Here is a 13,055-nt window from a genome sequence, read left to right as displayed (position 1 = left end):
ATCTCATTGTGGTTTTGATTTGCACTTCTCTAATGACCAGTGATGATGACCATTTTTTCATATGTCTGTTGGATGCTTAAATGTCTTCTTTTGAGAAGTGTCTGTTCATACCCTTTGCCCACTTTTTGATGGGTTTTTTTGGTTTTTGCTTGCAAATTTGTTTAAGTTCTTTGTAGATTCTGGATATTAGCCCTTTGTCAGATAGATAGATTGCAAAAATTTTCTCCTCTTCTGCAGATTTCCTGTTCACTCTGCTGATAGTTTCTTTTGCTGTGCAGAAGCCCTTTAGTTTAATTAGATCCCATTTATCTATTTTGGCTTTGTTGTCATTGCTTTTGGTGTTTTAGTCATGAAGTTTTGCCCATGCCTATGTCCTGAATGATATTGCCTAGGTTTTCTTCTAGGGTTTTTATGGTTCTAGGTCTTACATTTAAGTCTTTAATCCATCTTGAGTTAATTTTTGTATAAGGTGTAAGGAAGGAATCCAGGTTCAGCTTTCTACATATGGCTAGCCAGTTTTCCCAGCACCATTTATTAAATTGAGAATCTTTCCCCATTGCTTGTTTTTGTCAGGTTTGTCAAAGATCAGATGGTTGTAGATTTGTGGTGTTATTTCTGAGGCCTCTGTTCTGTTCCATTGGTCTATATATCTGTTTTGGTACCAATACCATGCTGTTTTGGTTACTGTAGCCTTGTAGTATAGTTTGAAGCCAGGTAACATCATGCCTCCAGCTTTGTTCTTTTGGCTGAGGATTGTTTTGACTATGCATGCAGGCTCTTTTTTGGTTCCATATGAACTTTAAAATAGTTTTGTCCAATTCTGTGAATAAAGTAAGTGGTAGCTTGATGGGGGATAGCATTGAATCTATAAATTACTTTGGGCAGTATGACCATTTTCATGATATTGATTCTTCCTATCCATGAGCATGGAATGTTCTTCCACTTGTCTGTATCCTCTTTTATTTCGTTGAGCAATGGTTTGTAGTTCTTCTTAAAGAGTTCCTTCACATCCCTTGTAAGTTGGATTCCTAGGTATTTTATTCTCTTTGTAGCAATTGTCAATGGGAGTTCACTCATGATTTGGCTGTTTGTCTGCTGTTGGTGTATAGGAATGCTTGTGATTTTTGCACATCGATTTTGTATCCTGAGATTTTGTTGAAGTTGCTTATCAGCTTAAAGGAGATTTTGGGCTGAGACAATGTGGTTTTCTAAATATACAATCATGTCATCTGCAAACAGAGACAATTTGATTTCCTATTTTCCTAATTGAATACCCTTTATTTCTTTTTCTTGCCTGATTGCCCTGGCCAGAACTTCCAACACTATGCTGAATAGGAGTGATGAGAGAGGGCATCCTTGTCTTGGGCTGGTTTTCAAAGGGAATGCTTCCAGTCTTTGCCCATTCAGTATGATATTGACTGTGGGTTTGCCATAAATAGCTCTTATTATTTTGAGATATATTCCATCAATACCTAGTTTATTGAGAGTTTTTAGCCTTAAGGGCTGTTGAATTTTGTCGAAGGCCTTTCCTGCATCTATTGAGATAATCATGTGGTTTTTGTCATTGGTTCTGCTTATGTGATGGATTACATTTATTGATTTGGGTATGATGAACCAGTCTTGCATCCCAGGGATAAAGCTGACTTGATCACAGTGGATAAGCTTTTTGAAGCACTGTTGGATTTGGTTTGCCAGTATTTTATTGAGAATTTTCACATCGATGTTCATCAGGGATATTGGCCTAAAATTCTCTTTTTTTTGTTGTGTCTCTGCCAGACTTTGGTATCAGGATGATGCTGGCCTCATAAAATGAGTTAGGGAGGATTCCCTCTTTTTCTATTGATTGGAATAGTTTCAGAAGGAATGGTACCAGCTCCTCTTTGTACTTCTGGTAGAATTCAGCTGTGGATCCATCTGGTCCTGGACTTTTTTTGGTTGGTAGGCTATTAATTATTGCCTCAATTTCAGAACCTGTTATTGGTCTATTCAGACATTTGACTTCTTCCTGGTTTTGTCTTGGGAAGGTGTATGTATCCAGGAATTTATCCATTTCTTCTAGATTTTCTAATTTATTTGCGTAGAGGTGTTTATAGTATTCTCTGATGGTAGTTTGTATTTCTGTGGGATTGGTGGTGATATCCCCTTTATCATTTTTTATTGCATCTATATGATTCTTCTCTCTTTTCTTCTTTATTAGTCTTGCTAGCATTCTCTCTATTTTGTTGATCTTTTCAAAAAATCAGCTCCTGGATTCATTGATTTTTTTTTTTTTTTTTTTTTTTTTTTTTTTTTTTGAGATGGAGTCTCGCTCTGTCACCCAGGCTGGAGTGCAGTGGCCAGATCTCAGCTCACTGCAAGCTCCGCCTCCCGGGTTTATGCCATTCTCCTGCCTCAGCCTCCCAAGTAGCTGGTTTTTGTGTCTCTATCTCCTTCAGTTGTGCTCTGATCTTAGTTATTTCTTGTCTTCTGCTAGCTTTTAAATTTGTTTGCTCTTGCTTCTCCAGTTCTTTTAATTGTGATGTTAGAGTGTCGATTTTAGATCTTTCCTGCTTTCTCTTGTGGGCATTTAGTGCTATAAATTTCCCTCTACACACTGCCTTAAATGTGTCCCAGAGATTCTGGTACATTGTGTCTTTGTTCTCATTGGTTTCAAAGAGTATCTTTATTTCTGCCTTCATTTCATTATTCACCCAGTAGTCATTCAGGAGCAAGTTGTTCAGTTTCCATGTAGTTGTGTGGTTTTGAGTGAGTTTCTTAATCCTGAGTTCTAATTTGATTGCACTGTGGTCTGAGAGACAGTTTGTTGTGATTTCTATTCTTTTACATTTGCTGAGGAGTGTTTTACTTCCAATTATGTGGTCAATTTTAGAATAAGTGCAATGTGATGCTGAGAAGAATGTATATTCTGTTGACTTGGGGTGGAAAGTTCTGTAGGTCCACTTGGTCCAGAGCTGAGTTCAAGTCCTGGATATCCTTGTTAATTTTCTGTCTTGTTGATCTGTCTAATATTGACAGTGGGGTGTTAAAGTCCCCCATTATTATTGTGTGGGAGTCTAAACCTCTATGTAGGTCTCTAAGAACTTGCTTTATGAATCTGGGTGCTTCTGTATTGAGTACATACATATTTAGGATAGTTAGCTCTTCTTGTTGAATTGATCACTTTGCCATTATGTAATGGCCCTCTTTGTCTCTTTTGATCTTTGTTGGTGTAAAGTCTGTTTTATCAGAGACTAGGATTACAAATCCAGTTGTGTGTTTTTTTTTTTCTTTTCTTTCTTTCTCTCTCTCTCTCTGTTTTTTTTGTTTGTTTGTTTGTTTGTTTTGTTTTGTTTTGTTTTGTTTTGTTTTTTGCTTTCCATTTGCTTGGCAGATCTTCCTCCATCCCTTTATTTTGAGCCTACATGTGTCTTTGCATGTGAGGTGGATCTCCTGAATACAGGACATCGATGGGTCTTGACTCTTTATCCAATTTGCCAGTCTATGTCTTTTAATTGGGGCATTTAGCCCATTTGCATTTAAGGTTAATGTTGTTATGTGTGAATTTGATCCAGTCATTATGATGCTAGCTGGTTATTTTGCCTGTTAGTTGATGCAGTTTCTTCATAGCGTTGATGGTCTTTACAATTTGGTATGTTTTTGCAGTAACTGGTACTGGTTGTTTCTTTCCATGTTTAGTGCTTCCTTCAAGAGCTCTTGTAAGGCAGGCCTGGTGGTGACAAAAGCTCTCAGCATTTGCTTGTCTGTAAAGGATTTTATTTTTCCTTCACTTGTGAAGCTTAGTTTGGCTGGATATGAAATTCTGGGTTGAAAATTCTTTTCTTTAAGAATGTTGAATATTGGCCCCCCACTCTCTTCTGGCTTGTAGGGTTTCTGCAGAGAGATCTACTCTTAGTCTGACAGGCTTCCCTTTGTGGGTAACCTGACCTTTCTCTCTGGCTGCCCTTAACATTTTTTCCTTCATTTCAACCTTGGTGAATCTGATGATTATGTGTCTTGGGGTTGCTCTTCTCGAGGAACATCTTTGTGGTGTTCTCTGTATTTCCTGAATTTGAATGTTGGCCTACCTTGCTATGTTGGGGAAGTTCTCCTGGATAATATCCTGAAGAGTGTTTTCTCACTTGGTCCCATTCTCCCCATCACTTTCAAGTACACCAATCAAATGTAGATTTGGTCTTTTCACATAGTCCCATATTTCTTGAAGGCTTTGTTTCTTTTCACTCTTTTTCTGTAATCTTGTCTTCCCACTTTATTTCATTAATTTGATCTTCAATCACTGATATCCTTTCTTCCGCTTGATCAAATTGGCTACTGAAGCTTATGTATGCCTCATGAAGTTCTCGTGCTGTGTTTTTCAGCTCCATCAGGTTATTTATGTTCTTCCCTACACTGGTTATTCTAGTTAGCCATTCTCTTACCTTTTCTTCAAGGTTTTTAGCTTCCTTACAATGGGTTGGAACATGCTGCTTTAGCTCAGAGAAGTTTGTTATTACCCACCTTCTGAAGCCTACTTCTGTCAACTCATCAAACTCATTCTCCATCCAGTTTTGTTCCCTTGCTGGGAAGAGTTGTAATCCTTTGGAGAAGAAGAGGTGTTCTGGTTTTTGGAATTTTCAGCCTTTCTGCTCTGTTTTCCCCGCTTCTTTGTGGTTTTATCTACCTTTGGTCTTTGATGTTGCTGACCTACAGATGGGGTTTTGGTGTGGATGTCCTTTTTGTTGATGTTGATGCTATTCCTTTCTGTTTGTTAGTTTTCCTTCTAACAGTCAGGCCCCTCAGCTGCAGGTCTGTTGGAGTTTGCTGGAGGTCCACTCCAGACCCTGTTTGCCTGGGTATCACCAGAGGAGGTTGCAAAACAGCAAATATTGCTGCCTGATACTTCCTCTGGAAGCTTCGTTCAAGAGGGGCACCCACCAGATGCCAGACAGAGCTCTCCTGTATGAGGTGTCTGTTGGCCCCTACTGGGGGATGTCTCCCAGTCAGGCTACACAAGGGTCAGGGACCCACTTGAGGAGGCAGTCTGTCCGTTATCTGAGCTCAAATGCCGTGCTGGGAGAACAACTGCTTTCTTCAGAGCTGTCAGACAGGGACGTTGAAGCCTGGAGAAGCTGGGCCCACAGCTGCCCCTTCCCCCAGGTGCTCTGTCCCAGGGGGATGAGGGTTTTATCTATAAGTCCCTGACTAGGGCTGTTGCCTTTTGTTCAGATATGCCCTGCCACAGAGGTGGAATTTAGAGAGGCAGTTGGCCTTGCTGAGCTGCAGTGGGCTCCACCCAGTTCAAGCTTCTTCACAGCTTTGTTTATGCTGTGAACATAAAACCACCTACTCAAGTCTCAGCAATGGCAGACACCCCTCCCCCTACCAAGCTGAAGCACTGCAGGTCAATCCCAGACTGCTAAGCTAGCAGCAGGAATATCAAGCCAATGGATCATAGATTGCTGGGCTCTGTGGGCATGGGACCCACCGAGCCAGGCACCAGAGGGAATCTCCTAGTCTGTCAGTTGCGAAGACCATGGGAAAGGTGCAGTATTTGGGCAGAAGTGTACTGTTCCTTCCAGTACAGTCTCTCATGGCTTCCCTTGATTAGGAAAGGGAAATCCCCCAACCCTTTGCACTTCCCGGATGAGGCAACATTACGCCCTGCTTCACTCTCCCTCTGTGGGCTGCACCCACTGTTCAACCAGTCCTAGTGAGATGAACCAGATACCTCAGTTGGAAGTGCAGAAATCACCCATCTTCTGTGTCAATCTCACTGGGAGCTGCAGACAGAAGCTGTTCCTATTTGGCCATCTTGGAAGAGTCCACAGTAGAAATTCTTATACCATTTCTGACTTTATTATAAATGTATCTAGTTTTTTTGTGATTAAACATGATTCTTGTTTTGCATTGGGAAAAATATATATATTGTTATTTTGAGATTTTTATCAAGAATGAATGGACAGATATCAACAACTGGCATGACAATGTGAGGAGTTCCACTGATCAGCTCCCCAGTGAAACTGGTGAAAATTATTTTTAAAAAACCATGTAGGCCAGGTGTGGTGGCTCATGCCTGTAATCCCACACTTTGGGAGGCCAAGGTGGGTGGATCACTTGAGGTCAGGAGTTTGAGACCAGCCTGTGCAACATGGTGAAACCTCATCTCTACTAAAAATACAAAAATTGGCTGGGTGCAGTGGCTCACGTCTATAATCCCAACACTTTGGAAGGCCGAAGCAGGCAGATCACCTGAGGTCAGGAGTTCGAGACCAGCCTGACCAACATGGAAAAACCTTATCTCTACTAAAAATACAAAATTAGCCAGGCATGGTGGCACATGCCTCTAATCCCAGCTACTTGGGAGGCTGAGTCAGGAGAATCACTTGAACCCAGAAGGCGGAGTTGCAGTGAGCCAAGATTGCACCATTGCACCCCAGCCTGGGCAAAAAAGTGAACTCAGTCTGAGAAAAAAAAGAAAAGAAAAGAAAAGAAAACAGAGACACACACACACACTCTCTCTCTCTCTCTCTCTTAAAGCCTCTAGAAATAGTCCTAAGGGTAAACAGCAAGTGAAGAAACTTCTATTCAAGAAAATTGACAAAAATTTAGTAAGAAAGCAAAAGCTATTAACCTTTTAGAAGAAAACACAGAGGTAAATCTTCATGATCTTAAATTTGGCAAAGAATTCTTAGATATAACTCCAAAAACATGAGCAACAAAAGAAAAGAATAGGCAAATTGAACTTCATCAAAATTTAAAACTTTTGAGCAAGATGGCTGACTAGAGATGCCTGATGCTAGTCTCCCCCACAAGAAAGGACATGGCAATAAATAAATAGCTGAGAGTTGACTAGATTGTTGAAGGAAGAGCACTGGAGTACAGGAGAAAGTGGGGATGCACCTGTGGTGATTGGAAGTACAGGAGGGCAACATGGAGGCACCTGCCCTTTGTAGCCCCATTTCCCTCACCAGGATCAGATCAGCCCAGAGATGGGAAGGATTTCCCACTGCAAGGAATAGGTAAGCAGAAGATTCTCACTAGATACATGGCCACCAAATACCTACAGTCTGTACTATAGGAGAATCTCACAGTCCTCACAAGTCCTAAGCCCAGTTTGGAGATCTACCAGGAATTGACTTAGCTGCCTTGCCCTGGATTAGGAGCACAAAGTGTACACTCCCCACACTCCACCCACTCCCTGTGAGCCAAGCTGCTGCGGCATGGTGCAATATTGAGACCATAGCCACTTCTGCAGTGTGCCTTTCTCTGGGGGCCAGTAGCCACTACACCCTTCCAGTACACAGATGGCTGAAGGTTCCAACTCCAGAGAGCCAGACCCCATGTTGGCTGACCCACTGTGTAAACACACATGCTTCCAACCTGAGAAACAGAAACAGCCAGGTGAGCCCACCTCTGGCAAAGCCACACCATCATCACCACAGATTCTCTCAGCTTAGGCTACTGGAAAACTTGCAGATTTCACTAGTGTGGATTATAGCTGAAGAAACTACATGGAGACTGCACTACTGCATCCACCTAGAACCAAGACCAATACTAGTGACATCCCAAGACTCATTCATACAAATAAACTTTTCCCTTGAAAATGTATTCCATAAAAATAGAAAAGATGACTTTTCCACCAGACATGTAGAAATCAATGATCAACCATGAAAAAGAAATATGTCACCTCTAACAGAAAACAATAATTCTCCAGTAACAGTAATCATAGGAAATATAGGAAATGCCAGAAAGAAAAACAATTAAAAATAATAATCTTAAAGAAACTTAATGAGTAGTTCATGCCTCTAATCCCAGTACTTTGAGAAGCCAGGATGGAAGGATGACTTAAGGCCAGGGATTCGAGACCAACCTAGGCAACACAGGAAGACCACATCTCTACAGAAAAAAATAAATAATTAGCTGGGGATGGTGACACACAGCTATATTCCCAGCTACTCTGGAGGCTGAGGCAGGAGGATTGCTTGAGCCCAAGAGTTTGAGGTTATAGTGGGCTACGATCACACCACTGCACTCCAGCCTGGGCAAGAGGGTGAGGCCCTGTCTCAAAAACAATGACAAGAAAAAAAAATTCAGTGAGATACAAAAGAACACAAACAGACAATTCAACAAAATCAGAAAAACATTTCATAATCTGAATGAGAAATTCAACAACAAAAAAATAGTATTAAAAAAGCAGAAATCTCAAAGCTGAAGAATTTAATGAATTAAATAAAAATTTAGCCACACACTAGACTAAGTATATAAAATAATTTCTGAACTGGAAGACATGTCTTTTGAAATAAGACAGGAAGGACAGAAGGAAGGAAGGAAGGAAGGAAGGAAGGAAGGAGGGAAGGAAGGAAGAAGGAAGGAAGGAGTCAGGCATGGTGGCTCATGCTTGTAATCCCAGCACTTTGGGAGGCTAAGGTGTGTAGATCACCTAAGGTCAGGAGTTCAAGACCAGCCTGGCCAACATGGTGAAACATTATCTCTACTAAAAATACAAAAATTACCTGGGCGTACTGGTGTGCACCTATAATCCCAACTACTCGGAAGGCTGAGGTGGAAGAATCACTTGAACCCAGGGAGTGGAGGCTGCAGTGAGCTGAGATTGCACCACTGCACTCCAGCCTGGGCAACAAGAGTGAAACTCTGAAAAACAACAACAACAACAAAAGCAGAAATAGCAAGGAAGGAAGGAAGGAAGGAAGGAAGGAAGGAAGGAGAAGGCAGGCAGGCTGCAGGATTTATGGACACCACTAAGTGAACACTGTTTTTGTTTTTTGTTTTTTGTTTTTTTGTCTGAGACAGTTTCACTCTTTGTTGCCCAGGCTGGAGTGCCGTGGCATGATCCTGGCTCACTGCAACCTCTGCCTCCTGAGTTCAAGCGATTCTCCTGCCTCAGCCTCCTGAGTAGCTGGGATTATAGGTGCCCGCCACCACACCCAGATAATTTTTGCATTTTTTAGTAGAGACGGGGTTTCACCATGTTGGCCAGGCTGGCCTCGAAATCCTGACCTCAGGTGATCAGCCTGCCTTGGCCTCCCAAAGTGCTAGGATTACAGGCCTGAGCCACCGCACCTGGCCTAAATGAAAAAACATTTATATTGTGGATCTTCCAGAAGGATAAAGGGTGGTAAAATATTAGAAAAGCATATTTAATAAAATAATAGTTTTGACCCAAACAGGTCCTCTCTAAATCACATTATAGTCAAATTGTCAAAAATCAAAGACAATATAACAATTTTAAAAGCAGCAAGAGAAAAGTATCAAGTAACCTATGAGAGAATCCTCAGTAGACCAGCAGTGGATTTATCAATAACAAACTTGAAAGCTAAGAGAGAATGCATGGTATATTCAAACTAGAGTAAGAAAAACACTGTCTATGCCTATCAAGAATACTGTACCCAGCAATGCTATCTGTAAGAAATAAAGGCTGGGCATGGTGGCTCATGCTTGTAATCCTAGCACTTTGGGAGGCCAAGGCAGGTGGATCATGTGAGGTCAAGTTCGAGGCCAGCCTGACCAACATGGTGAAACCCTGTTTCTACTAAGAATACAAACTTTAGCTGGGCATGGTGGTGGTCTTCTGTAATCCCAGCTACTTGGGAAGCTGAGGCAGGAGAATCACTGGAACCCAAGAGGTGGAGGTTGTAGTGAGCCAAGATCACACCATTGCACTCCATCCTGAATAACAGAGTAAGACTCCGTCTCAAAAAAACTAAAAAAAAAAAAAAAATTCACAAACAAGGAAAAACTAAGAGAATTCATCACCTCTAGACCCACCTTAAAAGAAATGCTCCAGGGGACTAGGCACAGTGGCTGACGCCTATAATCTCAGCCCTTTAGGAAGCTGAAGCAGGCATGTCACCTGAGGTCAGGAGCTCAAAACCAGCCTGGCCAACATGGGGAAATCCCATCTCTACCTAAAATACAAAACTTAGCAGCTGGGCACGGTGGCTCAACCCTGTAATCCCAGCACTTTGGGAGGCCGAGGTGGGTGGATCACAATGTCAGGAGATCGAGACCATCCTGGCTAACATGGTGAAACCCGTCTCTACTAAAAATACAAACAAATTAGCCAGGCGTGGTGGCGGGCACCTATAGTCCCAGCTACTCGAGAGGCTGAGGCAGGAGAATGGCGGGAACCCAGGAGGTGGAGATTGCAGTGAGCCGAGATCGCGCCACTGCACTCCAGCCTAGGCGACAGAGCGAGACTCTATCTCAAAAAAAAAAAAAAAAAAACTTAGCTGGGTGTGGTGGCACATGTCCACAATCCTAGCTACTCAGGAGGCTGAGGTAAAGGAATTGCTTGAACTTGGGAGACAGAAGTTGCAGTGAGCCGAGATCATACCACTGTAGCCTGGGCAACAGAGTGAAACTCTGAGAAAAGAAAGAAGGAAGGAAGGAAGGGAGGGAGGGAAGGAGGGAGGGAAGGAAGAAAGGAGGAAGAAAGGAAGGAAGGAAAAAATGGAAGGAAGGAAGGAAAAATGGGAAGGAAGGAAGGAAGGAAGGAAGGAAGGAAGGTAGGAAGGAAGGAAAGAAGGAAGGAAGGAAGGAAGGAAGGAAGGAAGGGAGTAGAAATGCTCCAGGGATGGCCAGGTGTAGTGGCTGATGTCTGTAATCTCAGCACTTTGGAAGGCCAAGGCAGGAAGATGATGAGTGCAGGAATGCGAGAGCAGCCTGGGCAATATAGTGAGACTTTGTCTCTAAGGGGAAAAAAAATTAAAGTAACCAGACATGGTGGCACATGCCTGTGATCCTAGCTATTCAGGAGGCTGAGATCGGAGGATTGCTTGAGCCTGGGAGATCCAGACTGCAGCAAGCCATGAATACACTACAGCATACCAGCCTGGATGAAAGAGTAAGACCCTGTAGAAAAAAAAAAAAACTCCAGGGAGGCCTATATTCAGAAGTGAGAAGTGCCAAGACCAGCTTGGTCGAGGAGACCCTAATCCAGCAGCACTAGAGGAATTAAAGACACACACACAGAAATACAGAGGTGTGAGGTGGGAAATCAGGGGTCTCACAGCCTTCAGAGCTGAGAGCCTCCAACAGAGATTTGCCCATGTATTTATTAACTGCAAGCCAGTCATTAGCATTGTTTCTATAGATATTAGATTAACTAAAAGTATCCCTTATGGAAAATGAAAGGATGGGCCAAAATAAAGGGATGGGTTGGGCTAGTTATCTGCAGCAGGAGCATGGTCTTAAGGCACAGATCACTCATGCTGTTGTTTGTGGCTTAAGAATGCCTTTACGCAGTTTTCTGCTCTGGGCGGGCCAGGTGTTCCTTGCCCTCATTCCAGTAAACCCACAAACTTCCAGCGTGGGCATTATGGCCATCATGAGCATGTCACAGTGCTGCAGAGATTTTGTTTATGGCCAGTTTGGGGCCAGTTTATGGCCAGATTTTGGGGGGCCTGTTCCCAACACGTGCCCCTTCTTTGATTTGCAAATCAATAACAGCAAAGGCAACTTTGTCACAGTGAGCTACTTCTCACAGGAGTCAGGATCCACATCTGCAGACTATACAAAGACAAACAACACAGATTAAAAGCACAATCATCATTGAAATCACAGAGCTTCCAAGTGTTTTATCCATTTTAATGGGTTACTAACTGCTAATTTGTCTGCAGTTCCTTCAACACTCCAGTTCTCGGCGTTAAGGCCAGGTGTGCCTGGGATGCTTTAAATATTTGTTCTTTTAATTTTGCAATATCCAAAGACAAGTTTATAGAGTGTCTTTCTAGATGTTTTTCTATTCTTTCCCAAATTTTGATCTTATTAAGAGCTATTAATAGTTTCCACAAATCCTTATGTTTAGCTCCTACAATGAGCCATATCACTTGCGGTTGAGGTGGCACTATACTGCCATGGTTCCAGATAATAGGAACTTTTGCCATACTTCTTATCATTTCTACTGTCTGACCATTTTGTTCAGACCATCTGAACTAGTGTGGCCATGGCACGCAGACTGAGAGGTGCAATTTAAGCTAAACATCCCCTTAGGGGGACCAATCAATAATGATTCCATAGGAATTGTTGCGTAGCACCTCTGCCTGTTCTGCAATGCAATCTTACTAAACAAGTATGCTCATTATTTCTGGCCAGGTTCTATTTTGTTTACAAATATGTTTTTGAGGGTGATATGCCTCAATTATAGGAGCAGATTTATTATGGTAAATACTGAGATCAAAAGCATGTGTTACTGTGTCATAGGGTGATTACATCCAGGCATTATTGCCAGCCAGGATTGACAAATATGCCCAATAAGTATAATTGTTCTCTGTGTCAGCCCTTGTGGAAGGAAGACTCATGGCAATGGTGATCACCGCTATCATAGCTACCATTAAATTACTCATTGTGACTGGTTGTTCCGCTTTCCTCAGGTTTTCTTCCACCATCTGTGACAGTGTCTTGATTTGTCCCCAGGTGGGTGGCTGTGTTCAATGGGTGTTGCTCATGACAGTTGGGGTCCTCCTCAGCATCAGCCTCAACATGGCTGCAACCAGGGGATCCTCAGGATCCTCCCAGAAATTCTTCCTCATCATCTGGCTCATGATAAGGTTTCAGGTGTCTTGATGGTATCCACACTGGCTCATTGGCTGTTGATTTTGGCCTGGAGAAAGACAAGCATAACCTCTACCCCAAGTTATTATTTTACCTATTTCCCAACTTTTTGTTATCAGATCTCTCCACCAAACCAGTTGTTCTGCTTCTGTCTTTGCAGCCAGTTTCTGTAGATGCTGTTCAGCTGCTGATAACATCTGGCATTTGGGCAGGCTCAAAAAATTTAAAGTTAATAATGCTGGATTCAATTGTACATGGGCTGTCCTGTAATCCCTGTTTCTTCCCCCTTTTTGTTTCTTTCATCAGTTGTTCATCTGTATGAAATAGTAACTGAGCATTTTCAATTAACTGTGTAGAATGAACCACATATGAAGAATCAGAAATCACATTAATAGGCATATCAAAACCAGTCAATACTTCAATTACAGCTACAACCTCTGCTTTTTGAGCTGAAGTATAGGGCATCTGGAAAACTTTACTTTTTGAGCCAGAATAAGAAGCTTTAC

This window comes from Piliocolobus tephrosceles, chromosome 1 (assembly GCF_002776525.5).
Source record: "Piliocolobus tephrosceles isolate RC106 chromosome 1, ASM277652v3, whole genome shotgun sequence".
Taxonomy (NCBI): Eukaryota; Metazoa; Chordata; class Mammalia; order Primates; family Cercopithecidae; genus Piliocolobus; species Piliocolobus tephrosceles.
This window is presented reverse-complemented; position numbering follows the sequence as displayed.